Raw genomic sequence first — 12,933 nt, forward strand, 5'->3', positions numbered from 1 at the left:
CAATAAATGAAATTGAATGAATTAATAGCAACAATTTAGGAATTTATGTCACAATATGATTCAAGGGGAACTTCTTGTATTTTCAAAGGTTTATTCATTCATTCATTCAATCGTATTTATTGAGTGCTTACTGTGTGCAAAGCACTGTACTAAGTGCTTGGGAAGTACAAGTTGGCAACATATAGAGATGGTCCCTATACAGCGGGCTCACAGTCTAGAAGGGGGAGACAGAGTACAAAACAAAACATATTAACAAAATAAAATAATTAGAATAAATATGTACAAATAAAATAGAGTAATAAATACGTACAAACATATATACATATATACATGTACTGTGGGGAAGGGAAGGAGAAGGGAAGGAAGTAAGGTGGGGGGATGGAGGGGGGGGAAGGGAGAGGAAGGAGGGGGTTCAGTGTGGGAAGGCCTCCTGGAGGAGGTGAGCTCTCAGTAGGGCCTTGAAGGGAGGAAGAGAGCTAGCTTGGCGGATGGATGGAGGGAAGGCATTCCAGGCCAGGGGGATGACGTGGGCCGGGAGTCGATGGTGGGACAGGTGAAAACAAGGCAAGGTGAGGAGATTAGCGGCAGAGGAGCGGAGGGTGCGAGCTGAGCTGTAGAAGAGAAGGGAGGAGAGGTAGGAGGGGGCGAGGTGATGGAGAGCCTTGAAGCCGAGGGTGAGGAGTTTTTGCCTGATGCATAGGTTGATTGGTAGCCACTGGAGATTTCTGAGGAGGGGAGTAACGTGCTCAGAGCATTTCTGGACAAAGACAATCTGGGCAGCGGCGTGAAGTATGGATTGAAGTGGGGAGAGACAGGAGGATGGGAGATCGGGGAGGAGGCTGATACAGTAATCCAGACAGGATGGGATGAGAGCTTGAACGAGCAGGGTAGCGGTTTGGATGGAGAGGAAAGGGTGGATCTTGGCAATGGTGTGGAGCTGAGACCGGCAGGTTTTGGTGACGGCTTGGATGTGAGGGGTGACGAGAGAGTAGAGTCGAGGATGACACCAAGGTTGCGGGCTTGTGAGATGGAAAGGATGGTAGTGCCGTCAACAGTGCTGGGAAAGTCAGGGAGAGGGCAGGGTTTGGGAGGGAAAACAAGGAGTTCAGGCTTGGACATGTTGAGTTTTAGGTGGCGAGCAGACATCCAGATGGAGATGTCCTGAAGGCAGGAGGAGATGCAAGTCTGGAGAGAGAGAGAGAGAGCAGGGGCAGAGATGTAGATTTGGGTGTCATCAGCGTAGAGATGATAGTTGAAGCCATGGGAGCGAATGAGGTCACCAAGGGAGTAAGTGTAGATCAAGAACAGAAGGGGACCAAGAACTGAACCTTGAGGAACCCCCACAGTAAGGGGATGGGAGGGGGAGGAGGAGCCTGCAAAAGAGACTGAGAATGAACAGCTGGAGAAATAAGAAGAGAACCAGGATAGGACGGAGTCTGTGAAGGCAAGTTTGGATAGCGTGTTGAGGAGAAGGGGGTGGTCCACAGTGTCGAAGGCAGCTGAGAGGTCGAGGAGGATTAAGATAGAGTATGAGCCATTGGATTTGGCAAGCAGGAGGTCATTGGTGATCTTTGAGAGGGCAGTTTCTGTGCAATGCAGGGGACAGAAGCCAGATTGAAGTGGGTCAAGGAGAGAGTTGGCATTGAGGAATTCGAGGCAGCGCGTGTAGACAACTCGTTCAAAGAGTTTGGAAAGGAATGGTAGGAGGGAGATAGGGTGATAACTAGAAGGTGAGGTGTGGTCAAGAGAGGGTTTTTTTAGGATGGGAGAGACGTGGACATGTTTGAAGGCAGAGGGGAAGGAACCAGTGGAGAGTGAGTGGTTGAAGATGGAAGTTAAGGAGGGGAGAAGGGACGGAGCGAGAGATTTCATAAGATGAGAGGGAATAGGGTCAGAAGCACAGGTGGCCAGAGTAGCACTTGAGAGGAGGGAGGAAATCTCCTCTGAGGATACTGGTGGGAAGGATGGGAGAGTAGTGGAGAGCGTTGAGAGCCAGGGGGTTGGAGAAGTGCAGGAGAATGACTTTGGGGAGCTCAGACCCGATGGATTTAATTTTATTAATGAAGTAGGAGGCCAGATCGTTGTGGGTGAGGGAAGGAGGAGAGGGAGGAACCGGGGGCTGAGTTTAAATCAGCATACACATGAATTCCTCCAAATTTACCAACTCACAACATCTTACCACCAGATTCTGCATTCTTTCGTGTTAGCATTCTTCACCCCTGGCCAACCTGGGGAGAGTTTATTTTCAAGACAAGGATAAACCCACATGATCTCTCCCCAGCAGGGGACTGGGAGAGTTTCCTTCAATCATTTCATTAAAGGTATTCATTAATTGCTTACTATGTGCACAGGACTGTACTAAGCACTTGGGAAAGCACAATGCAACAGAGTTGGTAGATGCAATCCCTGCCCACGAGGAAATTGCAGTCTCTGGAGGATTAGGGAGAGAGGAAACAGTAGAGTATAAGAATATTTATACTATATACATACGTAAGTATGTATAAATATTAAATGCAATGCAACAGAGTTGGTAGATGCAATCCCTGCCCACAAGGAAATTGCAGTCTCTGGAGGAGACAGATATTAAAACAGATTAGGGAGAGAGGAAATAGTAGAGTATAAGAATGTTTATACTCTATACATACATAATATTTATACATAAGTACTGAGGGGCTGGGGTAAGTATCAAAATGCCTTAAACTGCAGAAGCCTGGGTTTAAGAGGGGGAGGGATGTCTTTGCTGCCTAGAGAGGAAAAAAAAATGCTCCTGGACACTGGGCTTTGTGATTCCTCAGGAGAAGGTAGGATACAACAGCTAATCCTTTGCCCTCCTGCAGAATATCAGAATTTCTGGGTAATCAGGCTACACGCTGAATCACTTCCAGCGTGATGTCAGATTTATTCCATGATGAGTGGAGATGATATCTCGATTCTCAAATATTCTCAGTAACAGTTGGAAAGGTTTGGGCAGGAAGGATCAGGCCTGAAATTCTCCTCCTCTAGCCACAGCCCCCTATGGATTTTGCCTTTATTTTGTGTGTTTGTATTTTGTTTGTCCCCAGTCCCTTCTATCGGTTAATGCTCTTAGACTGTGAACCCCCTGAGGGACAGGGATTGGGTCTAATTCCCACCTGTATATTCTTTCCCAGAGCTTAGTTCAATGTCCTGCCCACAGTGAGCCCTTAATAAATACTATTCATTCATTCAATTGTATTTATCAAGTGCTTTCTGTGGGCAGAGCACTGTACTAAGCACTTGGGAGAGTACAATACAACTGTAAACATTTCCTGCCCACAATGAGCTTACAGTTTAGAGCGGGGGAGACAGATCTCAATACAAATAAATTACAGATATGTACATAAGTGTTATGGGGCTGTTAGGAGGAAAGAACAAAGGGAGCAAGACAGGGCAATGCAGGAAGGAGTGGGAGAATACTACTACTACTACTACGAATAATTGTGGCATTTGTTAAGTACTTACTGTGTGCCAGGCACTAGTCTAAGTGCTGGGATGGAAACAGCACTGGGTTGGACACAGTCCTTGTCCACATAGGGCTCATAGTTTTAATCCCCATTTTTCAGCTGAGGTAACTGAGGCACAGAGAAGTGAAGTGACTTGCTCAAAGTCACACAGCAGAAAAGTGGCAGAGCAGGATTAAAACCCAGGTCCCTCTGACTTCCAGGCCTGTCTGTGCTCTATCCATTAGTCCATGCTACTACTGAAGAGAATATTTTATGTTGGCAATGAGGGGTGGAGAAAATGATCCCTTTCCATCATTTACCAAAGACAGAGCCCAGGGCTTCCATTCTGAGTTCTACTTGGAAATCAGTCAATGATATTTATTCAGCACTTACTGTGTGCATAGTACTGTACTATGCTTTTGGGACAATACAATATAACAATGATAGTATTAATAATATTTATGGTACTTGTTAAGTGCTTACCATGTGCCAAGTACTGTTCTAAGCGCTGGAGTAGATACAGTTTAATCAGGTTGGGAACAGTCCCTGTCCCACGTGGGGCTCACGCTCTTAATCCCCATTTTACAGATGTGGTAACAGAGGTTCAGAGAAGTGAAGTGACTTGTCCAGAGTCACAAAACAGACATATGGCAGAGTGAGGTTTAGAACCCATGTCCTTCTGACTCCCAGCCATAAACATTCCTTGCCCACAACGAGCTTACAGTCTAGAGGAGTAGAGCAATTTGGTCTTCTGTATTTGCTGGGGGAGAGCACGGATCTCCAGACTGTAGGGTGGCACTTAGTACAGTGATTTGCACACAGTAAGTGCTCAATAAATATGATTGAATGAATGAATCAATAAATGATAGGGGCAGCTTCACCTCCTTACTCCTGGCGGAACACCATGGAGGATAATCGTGGAGCAGGGAGCATTGGCTGGAATTTTTATCAGGTATATTTTTACATGGCAAGGGGTTAGACCTGGTTTTCTTGGAATGTTCAGCTTCAAATAAGGATGGATGAATGCCCTTAGGTGGCTGTTACTCAGAACATGGAACGATAGATGCTGTGTGTCTGGCTACATCTAGGTTTGATTTTATGGCCTGTAATTAGCCAATTGTAAACAGCTGCATATCCATATAAACACAATCCTCCATCGTGCCCATATTGAATTTTCAGTCTCAGGATTGTGCTTGCACAACTCCGCAGGCTGTTTGCAAATTTCATTTTTGCTGCATGGAATCACCCAAATGATGCATTTCCTCATGTCTCTCAGATGGCCCTTGGCAGACTCGCACGGTAGCCACGTTAAGTCCCTTTGATGGAAGAGATTTCAAATAGCTCCCTGAGAAGAGCCTTCCCTTGCTGACTTGGAAGAGAACTGGTGACTCTCCTTGTTGACCCCACCCTGTCTGAGTGTGCCACTTCCTACCCCATCCCCCTCCACGTTCAGTGTCCCCGCTAGCAGGGGCGAGAGGTTGGGGGAGGAATCATCAGGCAGCTGAGAAGAAGGTACCTCGAAGTTGTATTTCTCCCTCTTCTCTCCCGCCATCCCCTCAGAAGTAGAGAAACCCCAAGTGGACGGGGAAAGGAAGAGAAGCAGAGTGGACTAGTTGAAAGACAAGGCTTAGGAGTCAGAGGACCTGGGTTCTAATCCCGATTCCGCCACTTGTCTGCTGTGTGACCTTGGGCAAACCAATTAACTTCTCTGTGCCTCAGTTTCCTCATCTGTAAAGTGGGGATTCAATTATCTGTTCTCTCTCCTACTTAGAATGTGGGATGTGGACTTTGTCCAACCTGATTAGCTTGTGTCTACCCCGGTGCATAATGCAGTGCCTGGCACATGGTAAGTACTTAGCAAACACGTTTGTTTTGATTTGTTTTTTTCTTTTTTAAAGAGGAGCTGAAAGAGGGTTAAGAGAGCGGGACTCTTCTAAGATTCTTCTGGAACTGAGGAATAACACGGAAAGCTCTTTCCAGCCTGGGGGAGGGAAAGTACCAGGAAAGGAGAACAGAGGCTGAAATCATCACCAGAGAGAATTATGTTGGGACATCAGGAAGTGCTTCTTGATTGTTGGGATGTTTAAAGTCCTGGAACAGCTGAGCGAGAAGGGAGTGATCCCGGTTGAAAGATCTGAGTTTGGATAGGAGGGGGAATGGATGATGTTTGGAAATGGGAATGTGGCCAGTGCAGTTTCTGTGGTTGAATAGAATTTGGCAGCCTCACGATTTTTGTAAACCGTTTTCACGTTGGACAGCCTCCCATTTTTTCCACTGGTTATCTTCCTCATTCTTGGGAGATTGGATAGATAAGGAAGACAACTGAGTAAGGTTTGGATTTTATTGACGCTGGCTCTGAAATGGTGGAGGAGAAAGGGGAAGGGCAAAGATTTCTTTAGACTATAAGCTCCTTGTGGACAGGGAGAGAAGCACTATGACAGTTTATTCATTCAGTCAGTCATATTTATTGAGCTCTTACTGTGTGCAGACCACTATACCACTTAGTGAATTGAACTAACTGCACCCCTTCCAAAAGTGTTCGCAAATCTGTGCCCACCTGTCAGGGGCTTCCAAATTGCAATGTTAATTTTCGCCGGAGTCTATTTAAAGGGACAAAATTAAAAGCAACTGGGGTAGTGCAGTAGAACAATATAAAAGACACATTCCCTGCCCACAACGAGCTTACAGTCTAGAGGAAGAGGAGCATGTCCCTACCATGGAAACCTTTGGCCTGGATTCTGTATTGCTAAGGTTGGCAATCATCTGATCAACTGATCAATAGTATTTATTGAATGTTTATTCTGTGCAAGCATGTCGATTCAGTAGACAAGATGCAGCGGGGTGTAGGGAAGCAGCGGGAAACAGCATGGCCTAGTTGAATGACCACAAGCCTGGAAGTCAGAGGACTTGAGTTCTAATCCCAGCCCCTTCATTAATCTGCTATATGACCTTGGGCAAGTCACTTAAGTGATCTGTGCCTCAGTTACCACATTTATAAAATGGGGTTTCAATACATGTTCTCTCTCCGACTTAGAATGTGAATCCCATGTGGGACAGGGACAGTGTCCAACCTGCTTATATCATATCTGCCCCAGTGCTTAGTACAATGCTTGGTACATAGTAAGTGCTTAACAAGTACCGGGTTAAAATAAAATGCCTGCCCTCAATGAGCTTACCATCTAGTGGGGGGAGATTGACTCTAAAATGACAATAATAATAATAATAATGAGGAGTTACAAGTGCTGTCAGGGAGAAGAGAGGGGTGAGTACCTAAGTCCTTAGGAGGTGAGGACTTGAGTGCATAGGTGAGGCAGGAAAGAGGGAAATAGGGTGGAGAGAAAAGAGATTGGCAGAGAAGGGTTGTTGGAGGAGACATTGTTTTTGTAAGACTTTGAATGTGGGGAAAGTAGTTGTCTTTGGATATAGAGGGGGAGAGAATCTCATGTAGGAAGGGAGGTGGAGTAAAAGATGGACAGAGAAAGAAAGGAGAGGGAGGCCCAGGGAGTAGATTTCTCTTCTATTCTGGCCTAGCCTGGAGGGAGGAAGTTTGGTGGCTTAGCTTCATTTAGCTTTGGTAGGTTAATAAAGGAAAATCAGTTTTGTGCAAACTAATAATAATAATTATGGTATTTGTTAAGCGCTTAATATGAGCTAAGCATTGTTCTAAGTGCTGGGGTAGATACAAGGTAATGAGGTTGTCCCATGTGGGGCTCACATTTTTAATCCCCATTTTACAGATGAGGAAACTGAGGCACAGAATAGTTAAGCGGTGGAGCTGGGATTAGAACCCATGTCCTCTGACTCCCAAGCCCATGCTCTTGCCACTAAGCCACGCTGCTAGCAAAGATGAAGATGCATCGAAGCATTTACACTTTGAAGAATTTATGACCTGTTCATTTGAATAAATGGGAAATTATTCTTCCTGCTGGTTTTGTTCCCCTTTGAATTTTGAATCACTTAACAAGGCCTCCAGGCTGCAGTGAACTGAAATAACTGCACTCCCTCCAAAAGTGTTGGCAAATCTGTGCCCACCTGTCAGGGGCTTCCAAATCGCAAAGTCAATTTTCACCAGAAGCTATTTAAAGGGACAAAATTATGAGAACAATGTCTGGTTTTCATTACCTTGCTTTTAAGTACTTGGGAGAGTACAATATGATACACTTGGTAGACATGTTCCCTGCCCAAATGAGCTTAACTTCTAGTGGAACTAGAGATAGAGATGGAATAGCAGCGTGTCTCATGGGAAAGAGCACGGGCTGGGGAGCCAGAGGTCATGGGTTCTAATCCCAGCTCCGCCACTTGTCAGCTGTGTGACCTTGGGCAAGTCTCTTCACTTCTCTGGGACTCAGTTCTCTCATCTGTAAAATGGGGATGAAGACTGTGAGCCCCATGTGGGACAACCTGATTACCTTGTATCTACCCCAACAGTGCTTGGCACATAGTAAGCGCTTAACAAATACCAACATTATTATTATTATCCTACCTTCCCCACGAGACCTTTCTGGTAACAACAGTGCGGAATGCCTAACTACCTGATGTTCCACTTATTCTCCACAGCCTGACTATTGCTCCGTGCTCCATCTTCTGGAGCTGGCATAGAGTCAATCGATAGCACCTTAAAAACCTGACCTACATTTGTGGATTTAGCCAAAAACTCATTCCAGAAGTAGTAGTAGGAATAACAGTAGTAGTTGTGGTAGCAGTAGTAGTAGTAGTAGGAGGAGGAGGAGGAGGAGGAGGAGGAGGAGCAGTAATAGCAGTAGTAATAGCAGCAATTGTAGTAGTAGCAGCAGTAGTAACAATAGTAGTAGCAGAAATAGTTTTGGTAATAACAGTAGTATTGTCTTATGCTGTCAAGTCAACTCCAACCCATAGCAACACCATGGGCACATAATGATAATAATAATGATGGCATTTGTTAAGCGCTTACTATGTGCAAAGCACTGTTCTAAACGCTGGGGAGGATACAAGGTGATTAGGTTGTCCCACGTGGGGCTCACAGTCTTAATCCCCATTTTATATTCATTCATTCAGTCGTATTTATTGAGCACTTACTGTGTGCAGAGCACTGTACTAAGCGCTTGAGAAGTACAAGTTGGCAACATATAGAGACGGTCCCTACCCAACAACGGGCTCACAGTCTAGAAGGGGGAGACAGACAACAAAACAAAACATATGGACAGGTGTCAAGTCATCAGGTAACTGAGGCACAGAGAAGTGAAGTTACTTGCCCAAAGTCACACAGCTGACAAGTGGCGGAGCTCAGATTAGAACCCATGACCTCCGACTCCCAAGCCCGTGCCCTTTCACATCTCTCCCAGAACACCCCACCTCCACCTGCAATTGTTTTGGAAGTGTATCCATAGAGTTTTCTTGGTAAAAATCTGGAAGTGGTTTACCATTGCCTCCTTCTGCACAGTAAACTTGAGCATCCCCCCTTGACTCTCTCCCATGCCACTGCTGCCCAGCACGGGGGAGTTTTGACTTCCCACTCTCCCCGCCTAGGCCCCCGCCAACTCATCCCAAACCAAACCCTCCCCACAACTCGCACCCTTCCCCCTCCCTTCCCTCCCTTGACAGCTACTGCCAAGTGTGGCCTCTGGAACCCCTGCTCCGTTATAAGTAAGATCCCTTTCATCCTGGACCTATTCCTTTCCAGCTCTCTACTCTTCCTCGCCCTAACTGAAACATGGCTGTCTGCAGACGACACGGTCTCTTCTGCTGCTCTCTCCAGTGGAGGCCTCTTCTTCTCCCACTCCCCCAGACTCACCGAAAAAGGAGGAGGTGTTGGTTTCCTTCTCGCCCCGCATTGTTGCTTTCACACTATCCCTCCTCCCCTTCCCTTTCCTTCCCTTCCTTTGAAGCCCACATTATTCGCCTCTACCACCTCCTCCAGATTCTTGTAGCCGTCCTCTACCACCCCCCCGGCCCCACCTCCAACTTCTTTAACGATTTTGACCCCTTCCTCACCTTCCTTCTCTCCTTTTCCATGCCCACTCTGATACTCGGAGACTTGAACATCCACATGGATATCCCTGGTGACTCCTCTGCCGCCCGCCTTCTATCTCTCCTTGATGCTGCCAACCTCTTGCTCCACCCCACCTCACCCACTCACCAACTTGGTCATACCCTCGACCTCATCATCTCCTACCGCTGTACTGTGTCCACCCTCACCAACTCTGAAATCCCTCTCTCTGATCATAATCTTCTCACCTGCCTCTTCACTCACACTCCTTTCCCCTATAAATCCATATTACTCCCTCACAGAGATCTCCGCTCTCTTGACCCCAGCCATCTGAGTGCCTCACACCCCACCTCGCCTCCCTCTCCTCTCTACCCAATCTTGATGATCAGATTACTGCTCTCAACTCTACCCTTTCTACTCAGCTAGACTCACTCGCTCCCCTTTCGCTTCGCCGTTCTTGTACCACTAACCCACAGCCCTGGATCACTGCCACTGTCCGCCTCCTTCGCTCTTATGCTCGAACTGCTGAACGCAGCTGGCGAAAGTCTAAACACCATGCCAACCTCGTTCACTTCAAGTTTATCCTTTCCTGCCTTAACTCAGCCCTCTCCTCTGCCAGACAAAACTATTTCTCCTCCCTTATTGACACCCATGCCCATCATCCCCGTCAGCTCTTCCATACATTCAACTCCCTTCTCAGGCCCCCAGTTCATCCCCCTCCTCCTTCCCTCACCCGCAACGATCTGGCCTCCCACTTCATTAATAAAATTAAATCCATCCGGTCGGACCTCCCTGAAGTCACTCCCCCTCCTTCTCCACCCCCCGGCCCTCAGTGCTTTCCGCTACTTTCCCATCCTTCCCAGCAGTATCCTCAGAGGAGCTCTCCTCCCTCCTCTCAAGTGCTACTCCGGCCACCTGTTCTTCTGACCCCATTCCCTCTCATCTCATGAAATCTCTTGCTCCGTCCCTTCTCCCCTCCTTAACTTCCATCTTCAACCGCTCACTCTTCACTGATTCCTTCCCTCTGCCTTCAAACATGCCCATGTCTCTCCCATTCTAAAAAAACCCTCTCTTGACCCCACCTCACCTTCTAGTTATTGCCCCATCTCCCTCCTACCATTCCTTTCCAAACTCCTTGAATGAGTTGTCTACACGCGCTGCCTCGAATTCCTCAATGCCAACTCTCTCCTCGACCCCCTTCAATCTGGCTTCTGTCCCCTACATTCCACGGAAACTGCCCTCTCAAAGATCACCAATGACCTCCTGCTTGCCAAATCCAATGGCTCATACTCTATTCTAATCCTCCTTGACCTCTCAGCTGTCTTCAACACTGTGGACCACCCCCTTCTCCTCAACACGCTATCCAACCTTGGCTTCACTGACTCTCCTCTCCTGATTCTCCCCTTATCTCTCTGGTCGTTCATTCTCAGTCTCTTTTGCAGGCTCCTTCTCCCCCTCCCATCCCCTTACTGTGGGGTTTCCTTAAGGTTCAGTTCTTGGTCCCCTTCTGTTCTTGATCTACACTCACTCCCTTGGTGACCTCATTCGCTCCCATGGCTTCAACTATCATCTCTATGCTGATGACACCCAAATCTACATCTCTGCCCCTGCTCTCTCCCCCTCCCTCCAGGCTCGCATCTCCTCCTGCCTCCAGGACATCTCCATCTGGATGTCTGCCCGCCACCTAAAACTCAACATGTCCAAGACTGAACTCCTTGTCTTCCCTCCCAAACCCTGCCCTCTCCCTGACTTTCCCATCTCTGTTGATGGCACTACCATCCTTCCCGTCTCACAAGCCCACAACCTTGGTGCCATCCTCATCTCCGCTCTCTCGTTCACCCCTCACATCCAAGCTGTCACCAAAACCTGACGGTCTCAGCTCTGCAACATTGCCAAGATCCACCATTTCCTGTCCATCCAAACCACTACCCTGCTCGTTCAAGCTCTCATCCTATCCCGTCTGGACTACTGTATCAGCCTCCTCTCCGATCTCCCATCCTCTTGTCTCTCCCCACTTCAATCTATACTTCATGCTGCTGTCCGGATTGTCTTTCTCCAGAAATGCACTAGGCATGTTACTCCCCTCCTCGAAAACCTCCACTGGCTACCAATCAACCTACGCATCAGGCAGAAACTCCTCAACCTCGACTTCAAGGCTCTCCATCACCTCGCCCCCTCCTACCTCTCTTCCCTTCTCTCCTTCTCCAGCCCAGCCCATACCCTCCACTCCTCTGCTGCTAATTTCCTCACCGTGCCTCGTTCTTGCCTGTTCTGCCGTCGACCCCCAGCCCATGTCATCCCCCTGGCCTGGAATGCCCTCCCTCCTCACATCCTCCAAGCTAGCTCTTTTCCTCCCTTCAAGGCCCTACTGAGAGCTCACCTCATCCAGGAGGCCATCCCAGACTGAGCCCCCTCCTTCCTCTCCCCCTCCTTCCCCTCTCCATCCCCCCTGCTTTACCTCCTTCCCTTCCCCACAGCATCTGCATATATGTATATATGTTTGCATGTATTTATTACTCTATTTATTTTACTTGTACATATTTATTCTATTTATTTTATTTTGTTACTATGTTTTGTTTTGTTCTCTGTCTCCCCCTTCTAGACTGTGAGCCCACTGCTGGGTAGGGACCGTCTCTATATGTTGCCAACTTGTACTTCCCAAGTGCTTAGTACAGTGCTCTGCACACAGTAAGCTCTCAATAAATACAATTGATTGATTGATTGACTGTGGCAGATTGCCTTCCACTCGCTAGCCACTGCCCAAGCTAGGAATTGAATGGATATACCTCTGCCTGACTCTCCCTCCTGTAGTTGAGACTGATAGAGTACTGGGAACTCCCTAGATCTGACCCTGCGAGGGGAACACTTATGTACATATCTTTATACTTGCTTTCTCCACCTCTACTTTATTTTGTCTGTCTCCTCCACTAGATTTCAAGGTCCTTGAGGGCAGGACTTGTGTCTACTGTGTTTATTTACTCTATGTACTCTACCGAGCCCCTCTTAGGGTCGCACCTGGAGAGTTCCCAATACTCTACCAGTCTCGGCTACAGGAGGGAGAGTCAAGCAGAGGCCTACCCATTCCATTCCTAGCCTTTGGCTAGCTAGTGGAAGGCAATCTGCTACAAGTCAAAACTCACCCGAGTTGGGCAGCAGTGGCATAGGAGGGAGTCGAGGGTGGAGAGTCGAGTTTACTGAGAGGAAGGGGGCAATGGTAAGCCACATCCAGATTTTTATCAAGAAAACTCTATGGATCGGCTACCAGAACGATTGCAGATGGGGAGCAGGGCGTTCTGGGAGAGATATGTCCGTGGTGTCGCTATGGGTTGGAAATGACGGCATAAGACAAGACTCTCCCAAGGGCTCAGTACCCTGCTCTGCACAAAGTAAGCATAACTCATTGATTGACTGATCGATGGAAAAGTCTCTCTATTAGGACTGAGGACTGTCAGGTACTCATTTGAAAGTCAAAATGTATAGGGAAGCAGCATGGTGTAGTGGATGGAA

At 47.5% G+C, this 12,933-nt stretch overlaps 1 non-coding gene across 1 annotated transcript; it reads left to right on the forward strand.

The window, feature by feature from the left end:
* The first annotated feature begins 12,423 nt into the window (after positions 1–12,423).
* On the forward strand, positions 12,424–12,556 carry LOC119937240. The gene has a single exon (XR_005453956.1). It is a non-coding gene; the product is annotated as a small nucleolar RNA SNORA7 (small nucleolar RNA).
* The last annotated feature ends 377 nt before the right edge of the window (positions 12,557–12,933 follow it).

This window comes from Tachyglossus aculeatus, chromosome 1, assembly GCF_015852505.1.
Source record: "Tachyglossus aculeatus isolate mTacAcu1 chromosome 1, mTacAcu1.pri, whole genome shotgun sequence".
NCBI lineage: Eukaryota > Metazoa > Chordata > Mammalia > Monotremata > Tachyglossidae > Tachyglossus > Tachyglossus aculeatus.